The following is a 17500-nucleotide window of genomic DNA, read 5'->3' on the forward strand; positions in this document are numbered from 1 at the left end:
AATAAAATATAAAGGATGCTGTGAATGATGCAGTCCTAGGTACGCTCTCTCTTTACTCTTTTTACTTGTTTCAGTCATTTGACTGTGGCCATGCTGGAGCACCGCCTTTAATCGAGCAACTCGACCCTGGGACTTATCCTTTTGTAACCCCAGTACTTATTCTATCGGTCTCTTTTGCCGAACCGCTAAGTAAAGGGGACATAAACACACCAGCATCGGTTGTCAAGCGATGCTAGGGGGACACACACAGACACACAAACACACACATATACATATATATGACGGGCTTCTTTCAGTTTCCGTCTACCAAATCCACTCACAAGGCTTTGGTCGGCCCGAGGCTATAGTAGAAGACACTTGCCCAAGGTGCCATGCAGTGGGACTGAACCCGGAACCATGTGGTTGGTAAACAAGCTACTTACCACACAGCCACTCCTGCGCTTATATCTTTACCAGCATTATAAAAAAATATATAAAGGATGCTGTGAATGATGTAGACCTAGGTACGCTATTTCAATTTGAATAATTATTGAATTAACATATAAATGAAAGCTTCGAGGGAGATAGATCTGGGGCGCATTTTGCAGCAACATATTCTCCAGGTGTCACTGCTTGTAATGTGGAGGATCGAAAAATCAATAAACACAGGGAGCTGACCAGCTACTATCACTTTGTTTTGTTCCTTCTCCAGCCATGCCTGGCTCATAAGGGCCGGTTTTCCGGTTTCCTTGGCGTATAGGTTCCTCTCCTGGACGGGACGCCGGTCCATCGCAGGTGAGCTGCAAGATGCAGGAGGAAAGAGTGAGAGAAAGTTGTGGCAAAAGTGTCACCTGAAGTTCGCCGTTACCTTCTGCCAGAGCCGCATGGAGCTTAGGTGTTTCACTCATAAACACACATACCGCCCGGTCTGAGATTCGAACCAACAATCCCTCAATCGCGAGTCCGCTGCTCTAACCCAGTGGTTTTCAACCAGGGTTCCGCCAGTACAGTCCAGGGGTTCCGCAAGAAGTTACAAAACTGCTAAAATCGGCAGTAATTTTTAATTCTCCTGTGCAAATATGTGTGCATAAGACTATTAAATTATCGCACAGGGGTTCCTCGAGCCAGTGGAATGTTTCCTTGGGGTTCCGCTCCAGCAAAACGTTTGAAAAGCACTGCTCTAACCACTAGGCCACGTGCCTCCACACTATCACTTTGTGCCAGTCGCCATCAAGATGTCAGATATTCTAGGGCCCTGTACTACCAATTTCCTCTGCAAAATAGAGGTAACAGTGGCCTGTCAAAGAAATGAGCCCCATGAGGTTGAGTGGCTGCTGCAAAGATTGCCATTGGCCATTCTCTGCAGCAACATTATTGCAGTCATTACCATGGAGCAAAACCCAGCACAGCTTGGGACCACAGACATCACAACTCATTTCTACCAGCTGAGTGAACTGCAGTAACATGAAATAAAATGTCTTGCTCAAGGACACAACACACAGCCCGGTCCGGGAAACAAACTCAGAACCTTATGATTGTGAGCCCAACACACTAACCACTGAGCCATGTGCTTTCATATATATATCATCATCTTCATCATCATTATCGTTTAACGTCCGCTTTCCATGCCAGCATGGGTTGGACGATTTGACAGAGGACTGGTGAACAGATGGCTGTACCAGGCTCCAATCTTGATCTGGCAGAGTTTCTACAGCTGGATGCTCTTCCTAATGCCAATCACTCATATATATATATATATATATATATATATGTATGTGTATATATATATTCATCATCATCATCATCATCATCATCGTCGTTATATATATATATAGAGAGAGAGAGAAAGAATTTAGAGACAAACCGCTATTTAGTTATTCAATCAATACTGAAACGATATTATCTATAATACCCACATATAAATTAATTAGATATACTATAATTATTAATCAAAAAATCTTAAAACAAATCAAACATTACATATACACATATATATATATATATATATAGGGTAAAGACTCCCTTCAATCATGAATGATCATCCAATTGCACCTAGAATGTTACCCTCTGCGGCACAAGTCTGGGCAAGATTGATTATGGAAAACCAACAGTCACCCATTCATACCAGCCTCCCGTTTCCACACCACTGATGTTATCCAAGGGAAAGGTAAAAGCTGATACAGCTTGGCACCGGTGGTGTCGCAACTCGTTTCTACACCTGAGTGAACTGAAGCAATATAAAATAAAGTGTCTTTCTCAAGAACTCAACACACAGCCTGGTCCAGGAAATGAACTCACTACGTCATGATTGTGAGCTTGACGCTCTAACCACTGAGCCATGTGCCTTCACATATTATTAATGATGGGTGAATATTTCTTCATAATAAATTTCTTTTTGTAAAAAGAAAGGAGAAAAACCACAACTGACCGAGTTGATACAGCCTTGTTAGAGGTAAGAAACCATGAGGGTTTTGTCAGTTTATAGTGCCTAGTTGATAGTGGCTTTAAGTAGAAGACACTTTCCCAAGGTGCCACACAGTGGGACTGAACTCAAAACCACGTGGCTGCAAAAAACCTTCTCAACCACACAGTCATGTCAGCGCCCATAATTATACTCTTACTCTTTTACTTGTTTCAGCCATTTGACTGCGGCCATGCTGGAACACCACCTTTAGTCGAGCAAATCGACCCCAGGACTTATTCTTTGTAAGCCCAGTACTTATTCTATCGGTCTCTTTTGCCGAACCACTAAGTGACGGGGACGTAAACACACCAGCATCGGTTGTCAAGCAATGCTAGGGGGACAAACACAGACACAAACACACACACACACACACACACATATATATATATATATATATACATATATATATATATATATATATATACATATATACGACAGGCTTCTTTCAGTTTCCGTCTACCAAATCCACTCACAAGGCAGAAGACACTTGCCCAAGATGCCACGCAGTGGGACTGAACCCGGAACGATGTGGTTGGTTAGCAAGCTACTTACCACACAGCCACTCCTGTGCCTATGTCATAATTATTTTTAAAAAAAAGTTTCATTTTCCTCCTCCTCCTCACCCCTCATCTACCACTTCTCTCTCTCTCTCTCTATGTAACTATTATATAATTACACAACACAAGAATTATGCAAGCTCATTAACAAGTTGTTTACAAGATAATTTAAACTGTGTGGGTGAGGTTTTTTTTTGTTTTTTGTTTTAATTTGTTTTGGTCTGGGTTTGAGTTTTTTTTTGTTTGTTTTTTTTTTGCAGAATTGTGGTGTGGGGTGGATGGGCTGGGTTCTTTGTTCAAGTGTCTCGTTTCTTTACCCAGTGACTGAATAACTGATTGCTATATATAGCAATTAGTTTTATATTTCTTGGGAGAAGATGGAGGAGTAGGAGGATGGAGGTAATGGTGGACACAGTGGCCAGAGAGAGACAGAGAGAAAGAAAGAGAGAGAGGAAGGTCTGAGTCTGAGAGTGGGTTAAGGGTGGAAGTAGAGAAGAAAGAAGAAGAAAACGAGAGAGTATAACAAAGGGACCTTCATGGAAGACAGAAGATGAAGCTGGTTCCTAAATATCCCAATGGTAAAATGTGTCAGATTTCTTCCTACAAGAGTAACAGTAACACATTTTGATTCTAGAAACAGCAGCAGTTGTAGCTGTTGGCGGTTTTTAAACCAAGGTCAGCTCCGATCCAATAGAACTATGGTGAAAAGCATTTCAGCTGTGATTAGCCCCATCTTTTTCATATGAGTAGAGTACCCAGGATTCCATACATTATCCAACACGTCCTTTTCTAAGAATGGTAAGGCATGATATCAGGATGATTTTGGCTTGCATTTCTGGTAAACCAGTTGACCATGTAGGGCAGAGGTTGTCAACTATTTTGCATCTGTAGACCCCTTTTTTTTTTTTTTACTTTACTCTAGTTAACCCCACTAGCCTTTTGATATTTAGAAAAGTCTCATTATATTTTTGTAATTAAATATTATTAATAACTGTATAAAAAAAAAATTCTTGAAATACTTTGCAGGAGTGGCTGTATGGTAACTAACTTGCTTACTAACGACATGGTTCCAAGTTCAGTCCCACTGTGTGGCACCATGGACAAGTGTCTTCTACTATAGCCTCAGGTCAACCAAAGCCTTATGAGTGGATTTGGTAGACAGAAACTGAAAGAAGCCCATCGTGTGTGTGTGTGTCTATGTATATATGTATGTATGTGTGTGTGTGTATGTGTGTATGTGTGTATGTATGTATGCATGTATGTGTGTGTATTTGTTTGCGTTTGTGTTTGTCCCTCCAACATTGCTTGAAAACTGATGCTAGTGTGTTTATCAAATCCCATAACATATTTTCTTTTATTCGTTTCAGTCTTTTGACTGCAGCCATGCTGGAGCACCACCTTTAGTTGAGCAAATCGACCCCAGGACTTATTCTTTATTATGGTATAATATAAACAACAAAGTTACCCTTAACCAGAACCCCTAAACAAGCTCAACCCTATGAGAACAATAATTCCAATGAAAATATATATGTAGGTGCAGGAGTGGCTGTGTGGTAAGTAGCTTGCTAACCAACCACATGGTTCTGGGTTCAGTCCCACTGCGTGGCATCTTGGGCAAGTGTCTTCTGCTATAGCCCCGGGCCGACCAATGCCTTGTGAGTGGATTTGGTAGACGGAAACTGAAAGAAGCCTGTCGTATATATGTATATATATATATATATATATATATATATATGTGTGTATGTGTGTGTGTTTGTGTGTGTGTGTTTGTCCCCCTAGCATTGCTTGAGAACCGATGCTGGTGTGTTTATGTCTCCGTTACTTAGCGGTTCAGCAAAAGAAACTGATAGAATAAGTACTGGGCTTACAAAGAATAAGTCCCGGGGTCGATTTGCTCGACTAAAGGTGGTGCTCCAGCATGGCCGCAGTCAAATGACTGAAACAAGTAAAAGAGTAAAAGAGTAAAGAGAGTATACACACACACACACACACAGAAGAAAACAAACAAAATAACCAGGATCATTACAGGTGGAATTTATTAGATCTTAGTGGTTAGGAAATTTGGCTCATGATCGTAAAGTCATGAGTTCAATTCCCAGCAGTACATCGTGTCCTTGAGCAAGACACTTTATTTAACATTGCTCCAGTCCACTCAGCTAGCAAATATGAGTTGTACCTGTATTTCAAAAGGGCCATCCTCATCACATTCTGAATCATGCTGAATCTCCCTGAGAACTACATTAAGGGTACCCATGTCTGTGGAGTGCTCAACCACTTGCACATTGATTTCATGTCCCATTGATCAGACCAACAGGAACCCTTGCCATCATAACCAATGAAGTGCCATAACAGGTAGTTAGCTTAATCAGAATAAACTCACGGGTCTATTCTTTCACAGTTGTTCTGGAGCTAACCAAAAAAAAAAAAATTTTTTTTTTTGTATTTTCTACTTTCAATATGCTTCCAATGGGAAACTCAAAGACAAGAAATGTCTGATATGGAAGATAAATTCCACTTAAGTTGCTTCATTAAATTTTCCATATTCATAATTTTAAGCTTTTTTAAAAATGTTTGGTTTTTTTATCAAATCAATATTTGAATAATTCATTTTCTTTTAGAGATATTTTTATGGAATCTGGAAAAAATTAATTTTTATAGAGAAATTCTATCTCCTATTATTAAACAGTATTAAAAACCTTAAGCCATAAAAAAAACCATCTATTTTCTTTTCTTTTTCATTTTTTTTTTTTACTGACTATGTGATTTGAAGGAGATTCGGTTACAGGTGAATGATGAAATATTATCATAGAATATATTCTTTTACACTAAGATGAAAGTGAAAAAATATGTTCCAGGTCTTAACAACAACTAAACCAGAGACAGTGACAATCTCAAAAAAAAAAAAAACCACTAAAAAAAAAAAAGTACAAGAGCATGCCTGTACATAACTATGATTCATTCAGCACTGATTGTTTAGTGTGCAATGGTCTCAACTGGTTTTTAACCTACAGGCCTCTTTGATTACTATTTTACTCCAGTGGACCCCCATCACCAATCAAAATTTCAAAACTAATTTTATAGATACTGCTTTCAAAATTCCTATTTTGCTTTTCACATTTTAATCCTTTAGCATTCGGATTACTTAACCAAAGTGTAATGCTTATTTATTGATGTTGTTTTGAATTAACCATATATTTTCTTGTAGCTTCAAAATTTTAAGGATGTGATTGTTTATTTTTAGACTGACATTGCAGGGCAGTTGTAAGACAGAATTTGTGGCCAGATGTGACCAGTTTAAATGCTAAAGGGTTAACTTGTGTAGGCTGAACTATGTAAAATGCGAGAGAAAGAAATCTTGCTCTTTCTTGCAAACGATACATCAAAAACAAAATTTTTTTCATGGACACTTATAATACTACTATGAGTCCTCAATTTACTATTTTGCCTCTGTGGATCCCCCAAAATAATATATGGAGCCCTGGGGGTGATACAGACCCTGGTTAAAAACCACTGATCAAAATAATTTATTTTAGCTTCACAAAGCTTTTTGCACACCAGCAAATGCAATATTTGCTATTTTAATATAAGAGTGACCAGCTCTTAGTGGCTGTGAATGACAACTGATGAAGTGCAATGACACAGACATGTATGGTCTGATGATGTCATTCATGGCCTAGTGATATGTTTACACATGTAGTATCTCATAAAGAGAATTTCTTTTCTTAAGACTATTTCTGAAGCTTATTGTCTTTTTATGTCCAAATGTACAAAGAGATATTGAATATGACACTTTTATTCTTTTACGTGTTTCAGTCATTTGACTGTGGCCATACTGGAGCACCGCCTTCAGTCGAGAAAATCGACCCCAGGACTTATTCTTTGTAAGCCTAATACTTGTTCTATTGGTCTCTTTTGCCGAACCACTAAGTTATGAGAATGTAAACACACCAGCATCGGTTGTCAAGGGACAAATACAGACACACAAACATATACACACGCTTACATATATATATATATATATATATATATATATATATATACATATATACGACGAGCTTCTTTCAGTTTCCGTCTACCAAATCCACTCACAAGGCTTTGGCAGGCCTGAGGCTATAGAGAAGACAGTTGCCCAAGGTGCCACACAGTGGGACTGAACCTGGAACCATGTGGTTCATAAGCAAGCTACTTACCACACAGCCACTCCTACGTCTATAACTGTACACAAGTATATATGAGATACCAATAATTTTCAAATTAAGAATTAATCAATCAACTCTGAAACAAAGTTGACAGCTTTCAGTATTTAGGAACCACCATAATGTTAGATAGGAGAAAAACATTAAAGAAATTAAAGAGTAGGCAAGACAAGCTTGCTTTCGTTGAGATAAAAAACATATATAGGTGCAAGAGTGGCTTTGTGGTAAGTAGCTTGCTTATGAACCACATGGTTCCAGGTTCAGTCCCACTGTGTGGCACCTAGGGCAAGTGTCTTCTACGATAGCTTCAGGCTGATCAAAGCCTTGTGAGTGGATTTGGTAGACAGAAACTGAAAGAAGCCTGTTGTGTGTATATATGTGTGTGCGTGTGTGTGTGTGTATGTATTTGTGTGTGTGTTTGTGCGTCTGTGTTTGTTCCCCCAACATCGCTTGACAACCGATACTGGTGTGTTTACATCCCCGTAACTTAGCGGTTAAGCAAAAGAGACTGATATAATAAGTACTAGGCTTACAAAGAATAAGTTGTCTGCTTGACTGAAGGTGGTGCTCCAGCATGGCCACAGTCAAATGACTGAAACAAGTAAAAGAAAAAATATATATATATATATATATATATATATATTGTCACAAAATGTGATACAACACACCATCAATTTTAAAAAGTTTTATTATATATATATATATATATATATATCTGTAAGGCAATAAGCTGGCAGAATCATTAACATGATGGACAAAATGCTTACTCTTACTCTCTCTTTTACTCTTTTACTTGTTTCAGTCATTTGACTGTGGCCATGCTGGAGCACCACCTTTTGTCGAGTAAATCGACCCTAGGAATTATTCTTTGTAAGCCTAGTACTTTTTCTATGAGTCTCTTTTGCCGAACTGTTAAGTTACGGGGATGTAAACACACCAGTATCGGTTGTCATGCAATGTTGGAGTTGACAAACACAGACATACAAACACACACACACACACACACAGACACACACACATATATATATATATCATATATACGATGGGCTTCTTTCAGTTTCCGTCTACCAAATCCACTCACAAGGCTTTGGTCGGCCCAAGGTTATAGTAGAAGACAACTTGCCAAAGGTGCCACGCAGTGGGACTGAACACGGAACCATGTGGTTGGTAAGCAAGCTATTTACCACACAGCCACTCCTACGCCTAGCAGCATTTCTTTCAGTTTTACATTCTGAGTTCAATTTTACATTCTGAGTTCAATTTCTGCCAAGGTCAACTTTAGGAGGCATGATGCTGTGAAACTATCTGAGATAAAATCTCTTCAGAGACTTTTTGTTTTAAAAACACAATATCTATCAAAGTATGACAAACATCCTTGCTTCAGTGATTCGTGAGAATAAGAGATGCATTTCAGAAGCTTGCCAGGCTGTGGTGATTTTAAATTAAGGCTGTTTCAATCATGTACACTGAGATTTTCTACAGCCTGGTAAGCTTTCACAACGCCTGTGATTGTTTTTGTTCATAGTTACCTAAATATTGAGGCATGAATTTCATTTATGTAGGTGACAATGAAATTCAAGAAAGATGAAAACATGTCAGTTGTGAGTCACTGGAACAATGACATTTGTCTTGCTCCAATATACACTGTGTTATTAAATACAAGAGATTCTGTCTCAGATAACTTTACATTATACATTCTAACAATAGGTATATCTCTCTTTCTCTCTTTTACTTGTTTCAGTCATTTGACTGCGGCCATGCTGGAGCACCGCCTTTAATCGAGCAACTCGACCCCGGGACTTATTCTTTGTAAGCCTAGTACTTATTCTATCGGTCTCTTTTTGCCGAACCGCTAAGTGACGGGGACATAAACACACCAGCATCGGTTGTCAAGCAATGTTAGGGGGACAAACACAGACACACAAACACACACACATACATATATATATATATACATATATACGATGGGCTTCTTTCAGTTTCCGTCTACCAAATCCACTCACAAAGCTTTGGTCGGCCCAAGGCTATAGTAGAAGACACCCAAGGTGCCACGCAGTGGGACTGAACCCGGAACCATGTGGTTGGTAAACAAGCTACTTACCACACAGTCACTCCTACACCTATATATTTAGTATATAAGTATGTAGAAGTATATATTTAGTATGATAGAAAGATGGTGATTTTAATTCAATGCTGTTTCAAATACAAACACAGAATGATAATTAATATATGAAAATATTCATTATTTCAGAAAGATTCACAATATCCTTGATATTTCTATTTTTTTACATTTGTTTCAGTCATTAGACTGTGGCCATGCTGGATTACTGACTTGAAGAATTTTTGTCAAATGAATCGACCCCAGACTTTTGTTGAACCACTAAGTTACAGGGACATAAACACACCAACATCAGTTATCAAACACACACATATATATATATACAATGGGCTTCTTTCAGTCTCCATCTACCAAATCCACTCACAAGGTTTTGGTTGTCTAAGGTGCTACGCAGTGGGACTGAACCCAGAACCATGTGGTTGGGAAGCAAGCTTCTTACCACACAGCCACACCTGACACCTGTAAATAATTAAAACACATGGATAATGATTTTTGCTTGACATATGGTGATGAAAGAGTTATTAAACTGCTTGTTGCAGAACGCATCCCCCAGCAACCCCCAAAACATGTTATTATTTTATATCACATTTAATGGATTCACGAAGAATTGTTGCCAAATTAAGATCTATAATCCATCAATTCACTGCTACCACGTGGTGAGAAATGAAATAAAGAAAATGAAAATAAATTGAAAAGAGAAAAGCGTGGAAAAGGTGGGGGAGCTTTTCTTAAATACCAAAAAATAAAAAACATAAATAAGACATTAAAAAAATCCCAGCAAAAATGCATTAAGAATTCAGTGAAGATACAGACGTAAATATGGAATAACAATTGTCTTTCTATAATCCTCTCGGTTATTGACACCACAGAAGACTAGATTTAGCTGGTGACTGAAAACGTGTTGGTAGTACATGCATGATGATCGTTGATAAGAATGGTGATGATGAGGGGAATGTGGTGGGGGTGGTGGGGGAGGCTAGGGTAATCTTTGTATGATGATGATGATGATTTGTTTCTGTTACTACTTTACTACTTTAAACTGATGAAAACATGGATTATATTTTTTTTAAGATGCAGCTCTGTAAGAGGCTTGCTTTACAAAAACATGGTTCTGGAATCGATGCATCAGCACAGCAACGGCACCCTGAGGAAACTGTCTTTGACAAGACTATCAGGTTTGACTAATACCTTGTCAGTAAAACTATGCAGAAGTTCATCTGTCTATCTATCTATCTATCTATATATATATACATATTAATAATAATAAAGGGTAAAATTAATTAATCAACTGTAACAATATCGTCTCTCAGTGCTATCTTCACTGTTTGAGAAGAGTATATAGAATGACCTCGGTCGAGATTACAAACAGCTTTGGCTAGTTCAACATTGATGTAAACACTAATTCGATTGGCTGACACGTTGGTCTCTACTACGCTCGCACCGCTGGTTATAACTTGGCGCAAAATGTCTCGACTTATTTTCGCGCCATAGTTCCAAGCAGCCAATCACAGCTTTCCATTTCGGAAGTTCATTGGGAGCCATGTAAAGCCTATAAATAAGGTTTCTCAGAAGAATATTCGTCTTAGGTTTCCAGTCCTGCTGACGAGAATATTTTATCCCGCCTGGTCGGCACCTATATAAAGTTGTCACTGTTGTTACTAAAAACAAAAACAAAAAGGAAAAAAAAAAAGTAAGTTGGTTTTTTCGTTAGTCAAATTTATTTTGACCAATTTCAGTGAAGACGCTGAGGAGGGGTAGGCCAATAATGGCCAGCCCGAAGGCGGACAGAGCGGAGGTCCAAACCCAGGTCCTTAGTCCAGAGATGTCCAACCTGGAAGGAATAATGGCTATACCCGACATTTTCTCGGACGAGGAGGAAAGTGGGAGAGTCAGAAAGAGTATAGATGTGCCAAGCATGGCAAGGAAGGTGCTAAACTTCGCCGAGGCAGCTAGTCCGAAGGAAAGAAGGATTAACCTAACCAGGGTGGAAGAAGCGAAGAAGATAGTGTCTCGAGACGGGTACAAGATTAAACTAAACCAGATGAAAGAATCTCTCGAAGAGATAGAGAAGAGAACGGTAATATTCAAAACATACCGTAACATAGAAAGGAAAATAGACTTTTCATCGGAAAAGGAAGTGGAGGCGTGCCTACTACCCATCTGGGATAAAATCACATTTTTAACCAGGGGTAAGAGGTACGGAACTGTGGAAACTAGGTTCAAGACAGAAGAAGAAGCGAGGGAACATTCAATGAAGCCCCTAAAAACAGGCATAATAACCCTTCTGCCTATCTATAGAGGAAGGCGTATTTCAAAAATTACGGTCGCCAACATACCGCCGGAGATCGAGCCCGAACTGATAGTGGCTGGGGTCACTGCAGGGCTGGAAGACCAAATGGAAGTGCGTGATGCCACGGTGGTAGAAGCCAAAAAGTGGCATGGACAGAAAGTACAAATTATTGTACAGGCAGAGCAGGTCGCCTTGGAAGAGATAGGCGAGGTCATCGAAATAGGAGAGAGCCGGATGGCAGTAATGGTGGAGGGCCGGAAGCCCAGGTGTTTCACCTGTGGCAAGAAGGGCCACATCAAAAAGGACTGTAAGCCGGCGGAGAAGGAAAAGAGCGTACCCACAAAACCAAGTGCTCAAGTGGCGGCTACAGAAACGACAGCCGCAACAGAAGTAGGGGAGGGGTGGTCACAGGTTGCTGCGACAAAACGAAAGCACAACAACCCCTCCCCGGAGAAAATTATAAGCAAAGAGAAGAGAGAAGTAAAGAAGGCGAAGAAGCCGGAGAGGGAGAACAGGGTGTATGTGGCGATGAATACCGCAAACAGAGAAGTGGTACGCAGAGTGGAGACTCAACACGTCGAGGAGGTGGAGATGGAAGCGAAAGGTGGAGGCTGGAGATGCTACGTGATGGGACTGAAAGGGTTCAACACGTATGCAAACGACTTTAGAAAAGACGTAGGCACACCCAGAATGAGCAAGGAGGATGCCCTGAAGGATGCAGAAAGAAAGAACAACAACGCGCCGAGTCCTCGTTCATCTGAGGCAGAAGAGACGGGTCCCCCCCGCCGGCCGGACCCAGAGGAAATAAGGTAGGCAAACTATGGCTGTTTACGTTGGTTGCATAAATGTGCGCGTCCTGGTAGCGAACTGGAAACAAGGTCGTTTACTAAACGATATCAGGGCGCGGAATTTAAATGTAATTGTCGCTACTGAGACACGAATCGAAGGGCCAAGAGATCTACTCCCGCTCATGGAAGGCTACGAGAAATTTATTTCTCCTGGACGGCATGTGGGCGGGAGTGGGGTGTTGGTTCTGCTTAAAAAAGATAGTGTCGCAGAGAAAAAGTTGATTTTTTCTGATTCAGAAGGTAGGCTGGTCGTCTTAGATCTGACGTTCAGTTGTGGTAAAGAAATCAGGCTGGTGGCGTGTATGCACCTAATACAGGTCAGACTGATTTTTATCGAGGCTTGGAGAAGTTTCTTGGCACGTCAAAATCCATAGTCATGTTAGGGGACTTTAATGCCATAGTCGACGCGCGCGTCGATGGCATTGGCTCGAAAGATAGGAAACCAAACGCTGGCTTCCGGGATCTACTGAGTCGCTTTCAGCTGGTAGATCCCTACAGACTTGAATTCCCGAACGCTCCACAGTGGACGTGGTTAAGTGGCGACGGGTCTATCGGGTCTTACATAGACAGAATTTTTATTAGAAAAATAGATAAAGGATTAGTTAAGTGTCCACAGTTTCACACGGTCAGTTACAGCGATCACAGGATGGTCACTGGCGAACTGAACCTAGATAAGTTAGGTAGTAGGGGATCCGGCTACTGGAAACTCAATAAGTCCCTCCTGGCTATTGAGGAGTACAGAAAGCGGATCGAGTTAGTAGTGAAGAGGGCGTTAACCGGTTCCATTATTAACAACAAATGGTGGTACGCCCTCAAAAGAGCCATCAAATACGAGTCCGTTAGATACAGCATAGGTCTAACAACTAGCGGGCGTAAGAAAGAGATGGGGCTAGTTAAGGCCTTAGAGGAAGCCATCAGAGCTGGCGATGGGGCCCAGGTTAGGCTGAGGAGACTGGAGTTGAACCAGCACCTCGAAGCCCAACATATGGGTTGCATCGTCAGAGCTAGAATTCGCGCAATGGGGTGCGAGGGTATCAGGGCTGCCGGATGGGCACGAGTTGTGGAGGCTCAACGTGGAAACGATTCCACAATTAAGTCTGTGACGAACGGGCGAGGCGATGTGATCACCGAACCAGAGGAGATGTGTCGGACGTTTCAGGAGCACTTCGCTCGGCTCTTTGGGGGCGACGGCGGACCGGAGGAGAGGGTGGACCTAACGGACATCCTCGCCGGGCTGCCGTGCCTCTCGGGGCAGGATGCGGAGAGCTGTGAAGCGTCGATCTCGCCTGAGGAGATAGCCGAGGTCCTGGCCGACTGCGGTGAAGGCAGGGCGCCGGGGATCGATGGTTTACCTTACGAACTATATAAAAGAATGCCAGACTTGTTCGGGAACGTGCTGGCCGGCGTTTTCACGAACTGGCGGCAGAATGGGTTCATTCCCAGGTCTGTACGTCGGGGAGTGGTGACGCTGATCAGGAAGGACCCGAGCAAGGGGGACAACATAGACAACTTTCGGCCCATCACACTGCTAAACACAGAGGTGAAGATTTTGGCCAAGGTGTTAGCGAAAAGGTTGACGCGTGTCGCGGGTGGTCTGATCGGGGAGGCACAAACTTGTGCGATCCCTGGAAGAACCATCCAGGACAATCTTCACCTAGTACGCTACACAATAGAAAGGTTTGGGAATGACTCCGGCAAGGGTGGGGCATTGGTCCATTTAGACCAGAGTAAAGCGTTTGATAGGGTGAACCATCGGTACTTGGTGTCCGTGCTGGCGCAGTTCGGTCTGGGCATTGGCTTCCTCAGGTGGATCATACAGTTGTACGATAACATCGACTCGATCGTTCGGGTGAATGGCTTCCTGTCGAAGCCGTTCCGCATCAAACGGTCTGTTCGTCAAGGGTGTCCGCTCTCCCCGATTTTGTATGTGATGGCTCTCGAGCCATTGCTGCGAAAGCTGAGCGCCATCCCGATGAATCCAGGAGGTGGAGGATCTGTGACATCGTATGCGGACGACATCACCATCATCGTGACCGAGGTGGAACTCCTACGTAATGTGGGAGACGCCATCAAGGCTTACGAGACGGTGACAGGAGCAAAGATTAACCGGGAAAAATCGGTCGGCTTGCAACTCGGCACCTGGAGGGGCAAGTCGATGCCTTCGAATAGCATCGTGGGATGCTGGACGGAGGGCCCGGTTAAGCTGCTAGGGATCTGGTTTGGTCCAGGTCTCCAGATAGAAAAGAACTGGTCTGAGGTGTCGGGCAAGGTGGCTCACGCGGTCGGGACTTGGTCCGGACGGTGGCTGTCCTTGAAAGGGAGGGCGGAGGTGGCCAATGTGTTTTTAGCATCGGTCATCACCTACCGCCTGACCGTCGTCCCTTGTCCGGATTCGTGGTTGAGCAAGTTGGAGAGGCAGATCTTCCGCTTTTTGTGGAAGGGAAGTGCTCCTCTTGTAAGACGTTCTATCTGCTGTCAGAAACCGTTAAAGGGTGGCTTGGGGATGCCTTGGCTGATGATGTGCAGAGATGCGCTGAGGTTAAGGCACCTTTGGCTCTACCTGGATGGTGAACGGGTGTGGTCCCCGCTTGCGAAGCAGATGTTCCCCAGCTTTGTCAGTTTCGGTGGCAGAGAAACCTGGTTTCGTCGAAGACTTAGATCGAGCATGTGGTATTTGGAGTGCCATAAGGCACTCTGCCACTTCCGCAGGTCGGGCAATGCCGGCGGCTTTGGTACCACCGCAGCTTTCTATAGCAGGTTGGTAGAGGCCGGAAATGACGATGCCTTAGGAAGGACCTTGGGCCTCGATAGAAATCAGTTGGACAGCCTGTTCCAAAGGACGTTCAGGCCGAAGACATTGGATAACTTCCAGAAGTCTTTGACCTGGCAATGTTTCAGAGGAGCTTTACCCGTTCGGGATAAACTCACAAGGCATGGTTGGAGTGGACCATCGAACTGCCCAAGATGCGAGCGGGATCTGGAAACAGTCTCGCACGCTATTGTTCAGTGTCCGGAAGTTTCGGACGTGTGGGTATATGCCGAACACCTGTTGTCGGACGGAAGAAGAGTACAGCTATCGGCTGAGACAATTATAAAAATTGACTCGCCTAGCTTTTTGACAAGTGAAGGTAAGCATTGCTTTCTCAGTACAGTAGCAGTAGCGAAAGAGTGTATATGGAAGACCAGAATGAAAGCGGTAACGACAGGCACCGTGATCTCTGGCTCCGCCTTGGTGACCTATTTCAGGTTCCACCTAAAAAGAAAGGTGGAGTTGGAGAAGAGGTGTCTGTCTGCGTGTGAGTTCGATAAAATATGGAAGCGTGTGGCACGGTTGCTGCGAGTGAGAGGAGCCACGTAAACATGCTGTAGGTTGGCTGCCGAGTTTCGGTGGGAATAGCAGGGCTCGTGGGTTCGGCAATCCTGGTGTTCCCACTTCATGTGTTCCCTTTATGTTGTGTTGTTGTTGTGTATCATTCGATTTATCCGATTTTGTGAAATTTAAAAAAAAAAAAAAAGAGTTCATTTTTTCTGTAAATACCATTTGTGTCTCATGACCCCAAATCATGATGTATTGTCCCATTCTTTGTTGGCCCCTTGTGGGTAATAAAGAAATACTTAGGTTTCCAGTCCTTCTCAGAGCTAAACCTCTGACCACAGAGCTCGTCTTAGGTTTCCAGTCCTTCTCAGGGCGAACCTCTGACCACACAGAGCTCGTCTTAGGCTTTTAGTTCTTTTAAGAACTAAGTCTCTGACCACACAGAATACTCGACCAAGTTCCAGTTTCGAGGCAGGCGACCACCATTAATACAAGATGTTACAGATACCTCTCATACTGTTAATGTGAAATATCACCATGAAGAAAACGGTTACAAGATATCTATAACTAGAGAAAAATAACCAAGCAGAAAATAATGAAGAAGCAGCAAGAACCAATCGACAAACATCGAAGATTTAAATTGTACACGAGACAACTACAGATTCAACTATAGCGGTTAGGTGAAATTCTCGCCACGAAGAAAACGGCTACAGTAACATGTCTGGAAGTATATTCATATCAAGAGAAAGATAAACACAACGAGTGATTCAATTAATCTCAACTGCGACACGCAATATCTTGATATGGAAGTCTGACGCTGTACCCCTTGAAACGGTAAATCAATTATCTGTTCTTGGGTTCTAGTTTCTTCTAAGAACTACCTTAAGCCATCTGTTATTACCTGTTGCCAAGCCGATACCAACAACATTAACTGTGAATCAAATCCCATCGTCAATTCACTGGTCAGTACCTTTTTACGCCTAACGAACACACAGACACAAAAACATGCGAACACTTACAAACTTCCAACATCAAACATGATTGTAAAATATGTAAAATAAATAATGTATATATCTTAAAAAGAAATCTTGTTGTCATTCCAAACTTATGTGTATTGCCGCTGCATGTAAAATATAGTCAGTAAAATATATTATTAAGAATAGGAGAACGTTCCTATTTTTATACAACTAATAATTAAATCAAGGAGTTCAGTAAGTGAAAAGAACCATTATCGGTAACCTTATACAAAAATTCTATAACTATAAGCATAATTATAATTAGGGTTCAGCAAAAATTGCTTCACCACATACCGAATTTAGAAATAGCAGTTAAATATTATTCTATAAGAATAGTATTTAACTGCTATTATAGAATTATAGAATTTTTGTATCTAATCTATATATATATACATATATTATAGAATTTTTGTATCTATATATATATTATAGAATTTTTGTATATATATAGCATGGATGTGTGGTAAGAAGCTTGCTTCCCAACTACATGGTTCTAGGTTCAGTCCTACTGTCTGCCAACTTGGCTGAGAGTCTTCTACTATAGCCTTGGGCTGACCAAATCCTTGTAAATGGATTTGGCAGACGGAAACTGGAAGAAGCCCATCGTATATACATATGTATATATATATATCTGTGTGTGCGTTTGTCCCCCCTTCACCACTTGACAACCAGTGTTGGTGTGTTTACATCCCTGTAACATAGTGATTCAGCAAAA

At 41.8% G+C, this 17500-nt stretch overlaps 1 protein-coding gene and 1 long non-coding RNA gene across 6 annotated transcripts in view; one reads left to right on the forward strand and one right to left on the reverse strand.

The window, feature by feature from the left end:
* LOC115221503 (protein phosphatase 1 regulatory subunit 12A) overlaps positions 1 to 17500 on the reverse strand; it is a 414153-nt gene that overhangs the window by 80978 nt on the left and 315675 nt on the right. The window lies entirely within an intron of this gene.
* Positions 10617 to 16851, forward strand: LOC118766999. Its single transcript, XR_005002920.1, has 2 exons — positions 10617 to 10901; positions 16123 to 16851. It is a non-coding gene; the product is annotated as an uncharacterized LOC118766999 (long non-coding RNA).

Source organism: Octopus sinensis, linkage group LG18 (genome assembly GCF_006345805.1).
Source record: "Octopus sinensis linkage group LG18, ASM634580v1, whole genome shotgun sequence".
NCBI classification, from domain to species: domain Eukaryota; kingdom Metazoa; phylum Mollusca; class Cephalopoda; order Octopoda; family Octopodidae; genus Octopus; species Octopus sinensis.